A 7,918-nucleotide genomic window follows, 5' to 3' on the forward strand; every position below is an offset into this window, starting at 1 on the left:
TTAATAATTCAGCAACCGCAGGGATTCTTTAATGACGATTCAGTGACACCACATTGTTCTTGTGTTGCGCAGGCGAATTATGCTGTGCCGAGAATGAAGGAGCACAAATTTGCTAACCGACTTTACGACTGAAAAGTTTATGATATAGTGAGCGTAACCGACTTTACGACCGAAAAGTTTATGATACCGTGAGCGTGCTGCCACGCGCCTTTCATATCAAATGTTGCACAGTATTATAAACTCCACCTTATTGTGTCCTACATATCATTTACCTGTGGGTTATCAGTGACAGTACGTTCGTGTCGTTATCATTTTCATACAATAATATCGCTGCCATCATTTCCATCATATATATATATATATATATATATATATATATATATATATATATATATATATATATATATATATATATATATATATATATATATATACTCTTATCTATGTCTTATCCATGTGTGGCTAATTTTGAGCCAAAAACGTTATAATAATATAGACCCAATTCCCAACCTCGACAGAGCTCAAATACATCATTATGGGCAAATTGTGGGGAAGACCATTTACACTCATAGGGATATCAGTAAATTCTAGATCCGTAATGTTTGTGAATTGGACCATGAGGATAGTAATTTTCCTCAAAATTAGTCATGGATTAACCTCCTTAAAAAAAAAAAAAAAAAAAAATCGCGCAGGATATTCCCCCAATAATCCTCCTACCTGTCTATTTATCTATACAGTATAGTATGTGCATGTATGCATGAATGTATGTATGTTTTTTTTTAGCTTATGGGGAATCTCAGTAGGTCATGATGCTTCACAATACGGTTAGGTCATGTAAGCAGAGTCTGAGTGGGTCATCTCTTTCTGTTTGGAGATCTGTGGACTTAGCCATTCATTTACGGATCTTCACAATGAAAAGAGATCTGCAATCCTAGGTCCAGCCTGCCAGAAATATGAAGCGCTGAAAGTGTGACTATATTCTAGCAACGCACTCTCACGCCTTTACTCTCAAACTCCCTAATGCAGAAGTTAACCAATGCTTTCAGTCTTTCATATAATGTATACATGTAACACCTCTTGGGAATGTCTTCCTCAATCTCTGCTTTCCGCTGCCTACTACTTCCAGTCTTTCTTAAACGCAATATGCCCAAGCATCTCTTTTATTAAATTTCCAGACTTGCTTACTTTTTTTTTTTAATCTAAATATGTATTTAACGCCAAGTGACCTATTTCCTCGTACATGAAATGTCTGCCCTATGAAAAGTCAGTGAATTGCAAGGTTGTCCAGTCTCTATCTTCATCTGTGGAGAAATGTCGGCGATATGCTGCCCTCCAAGATTATGTGGACGTCTGCCAGTGCCGGGCTATGAAAAGTTCCAGGAGCAACACGAACAGTTCACATCCATTGTCGAAACAGAGATAGAGTAGTAGACAAGTGTACCACAGCCTCATTCCGTGATTCTTATGGTGACTGCTGTGATTGGCGCTGCAAGAAGCGTGAATGGCATTGTCATCGGAGAATGAGCAGGTAATGTTAGATCACTGGTTTTCAATCTGGAAGCCATGGCCCCAAAGGGGGCCACAGCATGATTTTAGGAGGGCTTTGTAGAGCTTATGTAAGTAGTAAATCAGAGTGTGTCTGCGTAACACTCGGGTGAAAGGGCCACATTTTTAAGCTAGTCGTCTTGCTCCCTCTCGCTCCAGTGAATACTTGCTACGTTTCAACACTAGTGGACCAATGAGCAGGCAAGAAAATGATGTGTAACTGGCAAAACTTTGCATGCAATATGCAGGAGTGAACTACTTGTCGAGCAAACCATATATAAATTCCTATTTGCCTCTACATAAAGGATTCTTCCAACAGACTTGGGACTGTGTACAAGGGGTAAATGCGTCTCCTCGTTCTCTTATGTAACATCCCTCTCGGCCACGACCCTACAGTAGTTGGTGCACGATGATGTAAGTTTGTGAGAAATATCTTCTGCTTTCTGTACAGTTTTCTAGCGTTAGTTAGGAGATATTTAATTGATATTAATATTGTGAAATTGTCATATTTGCGTTTTTCTATTCACCTATCGATCTGTCTCCCTATAGATATATTTAGATACAGATATATTTTTATCATTTATACAGTCCTCCACTCTTCATTCCCAGCTCACTGGTGGTCTCCCTATCCCACCTGTGCCTTTGATATTGCTCTCACATATTCTCTTTGTAATTTCATTTTTGTTGATTTTCTCATTCATTCATTTGCTTTTTATTATCACTGGCCAGTTGCACCAAGAAATAAAGCAATGATTTAAAATAACAAAAATCAGCTAATTCACTTTCACCAAACGATCTGAATCAAAATCAATGCTGAAAAAAGATCACCGTGTTACACTGAATTTAAAACAAACAACTTTCGTCAAACCCAATTTTAGGGTAGATTTAGCAGCTCTGACTTGAAATTTATGGCAAACAATTCGAAATTTTATGGCAGGGTAAAGTCAGCTATGAATTTAAAACAGTATTTGGTTTTTGCTAATATCTTATATTTCTATCTGACAATGAGAGTACGTTTTCACCCCTGTTTGTTTCTTTGTTTGTTTGTTGGCAGGATTACTCGAAAGCTATAATTGAGATTAAGATCCAATTTGGTGGGTAAATAGCCCATGTCCAAGGGAACAATCGATTAACTTTTGGGACTGATGTTTGTCTGTCTGTTTGTTAACAAGATTACTCAAAAAACTAAAAGAGAGATTAGGACCATACTTTGTGGGTTGATAGCCCATGTACCAGGGAACAATGAATTAACTTTGGGGACCGATCTGGACTGTATTACAGATTCTGGATCCGGAAGCACTTTTGGCGAAACCCTAATCAGTGATGAGAAAGCCTAACCCACTATGAAGAGTGATATGGAAATTATGTTGCCCTTGTTAGAGAGATGTGCTCTACTTAGTGCCCCTCTAGTTATTGATCTTTTTGAATGATTTCACAGTCAAATGTGATATCTCATTTTCTTTTGTTGCATTTGACACCTTTTTTTTTTTTTTTTTTTTTTTTTTTCATCAGCATTTACTGTTTACTGTCAAAATTTGTGACAAAATGAAAATGATACAATAATGATTAAATATGAATATTCAAATCGTAATGCTATATTTAGCAATTTCACACACTATTTTACATTGTTTTCTTACCCTGTAACCAAGATTTTACCAAATATTTGTGTAATTAAGGGCTACGACAGAACCCGGCTACTGCACACAGAAAATTTGGAGAATTTAATAGTTACTATGGTGTGAGATGAAATTTGCATCAGTTACCCTAGTGGGAACATATACGTTATTAACTAGGTTTTTTTAACCCCTTAACTGCGGGGCATCACTTTCATGACGCTTGGGAGCAAGGGATCATACCGCGGGGCATCACTTTTGTGATTCTGTGATATTTTGAATTCGCCCGGGCTTTCAAGTGGTGGCTTGTATCATCTATCAGTACTGCCAATGTCCAACACTAGTCAGCACTCCTAATCTCATCTGTACTCCCATCCATTGTTGACAATTTAGCCATTTCTCCTCGTTCTTGACTCCCCTCCCTACCTCCCCTCCATTACCTTCTCCTCTCGCCTGCCCAGCCGTGCTACGCTAAGTAAATCTTCCCTGGAATTTTCCACTGATTTCATCCATTGAAATAAGCCCTGTGCCCTATTCTTATACCAAATAATATATACAAAAAAGAAATAAGGTAAGTGAGAGTGCCATACACCTGGAATTGGCTAATTATCACCTGACAACAACTCACGTGCACTCGTTCGCTAATTTTCGCTGTTTATTTCCCTTTGAAATATGCCGTATAATCTATTCTCGTAATAAAAATATATATAAGAAAGGAAGGGAGAAACCTAAGAGATATTTATATTCACCTGGAACTACCTAATTATTGCAGGCCACCACACTGTATTCTATGCTAAGTAAATCTTCCCTGGAATTTTTCACTGATTTCATCCATTGAAATAAGCCCTATGCCCTATTCTTATACTAAATAATATATACAAAAAAGAAATAAGGTAAGTGATAGTGCCATACACCTGGAATTGGCTAATTATCACCTGACAACACCTCACGTGCACTCGTTCGCTAATTTTTGCTGTTTATTTCCCCTTGAAATATGCTGTATAATCTATTCTCGTAATAAAATTATATATAAGGAGGGAAGGGAGAAGCCTAAGTGATATTTATATTCACCTGGAACTACCTAATTTATAATGTATTGTCTAGATTTCCTGCCAATCATTTCATAGCTATATGTTCGGAAAATAGTTTTATAAGTTACTGCAAGTGACAGTGCCTAACACAGTGTAAATAAAATAGAAAGGTAAATAATGTAAATAAAATAGAGAACGTAAATAGAAATGTAAATGAGTAGTTTTATAAGAATACAAGTATATATACTAGGAGTAATGAAAGTGAAAGTTTCACTCTAGCATGTATGAATATTATGAGTTATGAGAGTGAAAGTGAAAGTGACATTCACTCTCAACGCTAGTATACAGGACGAGAAAGTGAATGCTACGTATTTTACTGAAAGAGAAATTGAATGCCTACAGTGACAATAAACTATTATTACTGAAGGAAACTTATGGATAAAGACTGTAGATATACATGAGTGTTATATAGTAATAGAAATATAAACTGTGAGTGTTTTTATGAATAATAAGTGAGAGAACACCAGCTGCGAACGATGTCAAGTGGGAAGGTCATACGCCCTCGTAATTTTCATTGTTTTTTTTTTTTAATATGGATTCCAAACTATTTGAGAATCATAGAATAGTGTTTCTAGTGATAATATCAGGCTGTGGTAAATATATTTTTGGTTGTCGCGAAGTGTAAAGTGGAGACTTCGTTACCCAACTTCAGAGGTCTCCACAAGTCCTACGGTACTCGACGAAGGCTCAACAAACACCCCAGGAGAAAGCTGAAGGTATGTGCCATAAGCATATGTGATTTTAATATTCTAGGACTAATAACTGATTTTTGGCAAATATCTTTAGAGAGTCTGTCGGAGCGCGAATATGCTCGCGGGAGCCGCAAGTCAAAACAAAACAATCCCGCGGTTAAGAGGTTAATGAAGCTTGTTCTAACTTATTACAGTAGAAACAAAAAATAATGAACAAATGAATGCAGTATTATTTGCAAAATATCATACTGCCTAAAATTCAGTTCACTTGGGTGTAGTTATAAATAAATCAGGCTAGTTTGTCAAAAGTCGTTTGATGCTGATGATTTTTTTTCGGTATTTATTATAAACCAACGTAGTGAACTGATTCATTTTGAGGCAAGTGGCCACATAATTTTAAACCTCATCAATGGTCTGTTTCCATCTGCTTGGCTATTTTTTTTATATTGATTTGTGATGTCTTACAATTTTGCCGAGAAGCGGAAGTACAATGATAAATACATTAACTACGGGTTTACATCACTCCTCGATGAAAGTATCAAGAAACCTCAGGGAGTGCTGTGTTTTAAAGAGCTAAGGAATGATTCCATCTGACCTAGTAAGCTGACGACAATCCACCCTCGGTATGCAGGGAAAGACCTCAATTCCTTCAAACGTCCTGAACAGAGTTTAGGAAAGCACAGACTGAATGGGAGTAGTGCTTTCCAACATCAGAACTTAAGTGTAATAGAGACATCATGATTGTGAGCTTGCCCTTGAAACAACAAGGAAGAGAAAGGGGCACACGATTAATGAAACTTTAAGCAAGCCATGTGCTGTAGCGATGTGTCAAAACACTGAAATATCATAACACACTACAAATGCTGTTAATATGTAATATGTAATATAGAGGTTTCAGGAGAGCCGCCTAAATTCGAGAGAGATGGAGGAGAAAGCAGTTGGACGTTCTAGCTAGGGAATGTTGCACACAGCACATCTGACGTCATGGAAAACTCTCACTACACATCTGATGGAAGAACACCACACGCATACACATGCCCACACACATGGTCCAACCAGTCATATTCGGGGGAAATTGGAGAGACTGGTCAGATGGGGTTGGGACGCTATAGGAAACAGGAGAAGTACAGTGGAAAAGGCAGGATTAGAGGGCACAGCATTAGCTAGCATAAATCGCCCTTACCTTAGCAATGCCTGTTAAGATAATTTCCTTGAAAATAAAACTGCAATCAAATCCCAGACTCATCTTTATCTTTCTCCTGCCATCCACAACAAGACCAGCTTGAAAATTCTCTCCTCTCACAACCCTATAATCTACCATTTTTGGAAACTCCTCGGCTATGGCTACAAGATTTTTGGTGGCAGCAATACTTCGAACTACTACAACTACAATCAATTAATGCCTCACAATTTTATTAACAGTCAGCATTCTGCAGTTCTACAATTTACGATAAACTACAAGAATCTACGATTTTAGCTCTACATTCAGCACAAGATATTACATTTCTACAGCTGAGGCTACATTAACAAGATAGTAATCAAGAATTGCTACAGGTTCTCGCTATACGACTTCTTACGACTTTAAATGCACCTGCCGACTACCCTGAACCGTTACAACGATAAACAACAGCGGTAAACGAAGCCGATTAACGTGTCTATCAACAATCAATGAAGAACTTAAGAATCAACCCTACAGCCAAAACAAGATATTACGATTCTACAAGTAAACCACATGCAGATGAGACGGTAACCAAGATCAGGTACTAGTTCGAACCATACAGCAAGAAACTACAATTAAACGCTGGCCAAGTAATAGCAAGCCTACAAGTTAATCATAACAAAGAAATACACAAGAATGAAAGCGAGTAACCCGAGGCGTTGAGGAGGAAGTGACGCAAACAAGCAACAAAGCCGAGAGTGAGGAGGCGCTGATTTAGTGGTGAATGGGGAGAGACAACACAGCAACACCTTACCCTGCATTAACGAGCCCCGAGTCACCATTACCCACCTCACTCACCACTACTCACCATTGCTCACCACTATTCCATCACCACGATGCAGTGTCATCAAGGGTGACGAGGCATGGTGACGCCAGCATAATAACCACAACCTACATAGACAGCCTGCACCTGCCTGCCGTAGCCTACATACAGAGGCTGCTCTAGCCTGCTTATACAGCCTGTCTGAGTGTGTATCAATAGTCTGCTGAGGACAACATCCTGCACCTTCTATCGAGTGAGTGAATATACTTTTACTCTATTTCTCCAGGAGAGCTTAAACATACAATCCATTTTTACTTATAACTTTACAAATGAATTTCACCACAATACTTTCCAAGTAAGTTGCTAATACAGAAGTGATAGACGAACACTTTGCGCAAAGATATAACACATAATTTATAATAAAAACTACAGTTATCATATTTAGAACAGTCAAACCAAATAACAATTCAGAACGGGTTATTGACAAAAGCACGGTTAGGAGAAAAAAGTAAACAGGCAGTGCGAATAATGTTTTGACGTTACGAACTGAGTTTGCACACGAAACTGACCCCGACCACCCTCCATCAATCATCAGAAGTTATTTTATTCTTTACTTTTTTACTCTTTCTAGTAGTTTAACAATACCACCTCATTTAAATACAAACTTACTCACATATACCCTCTTCAGGTATCTATATTAAGTCCATTGTTAACTATTCATCCCAACAGTAATATATATATATATATATATATATATATATATATATATATATATATATATATATATATATATATATATATATATATATATATATATATATATATATATATATATATGCTGGATTCTGAGCCACAGCTCAGGCTCTGCTAACCTTCCAGTGGCCGTGCATCACCGCGAACTACTCCACTCCTACACAAATTTAAGCATGGCGCTAGGCAAAGATGGAGAGTGAGAGATTTTTGCTGTTTCACCAGATTATTCCTTGGATGTTTAT

The sequence above is a fragment of the Coenobita brevimanus genome, chromosome 56 (assembly GCF_032717465.1).
Source record: "Coenobita brevimanus isolate Jiangsu-jjx chromosome 56, ASM3271746v2, whole genome shotgun sequence".
NCBI lineage: Eukaryota > Metazoa > Arthropoda > Malacostraca > Decapoda > Coenobitidae > Coenobita > Coenobita brevimanus.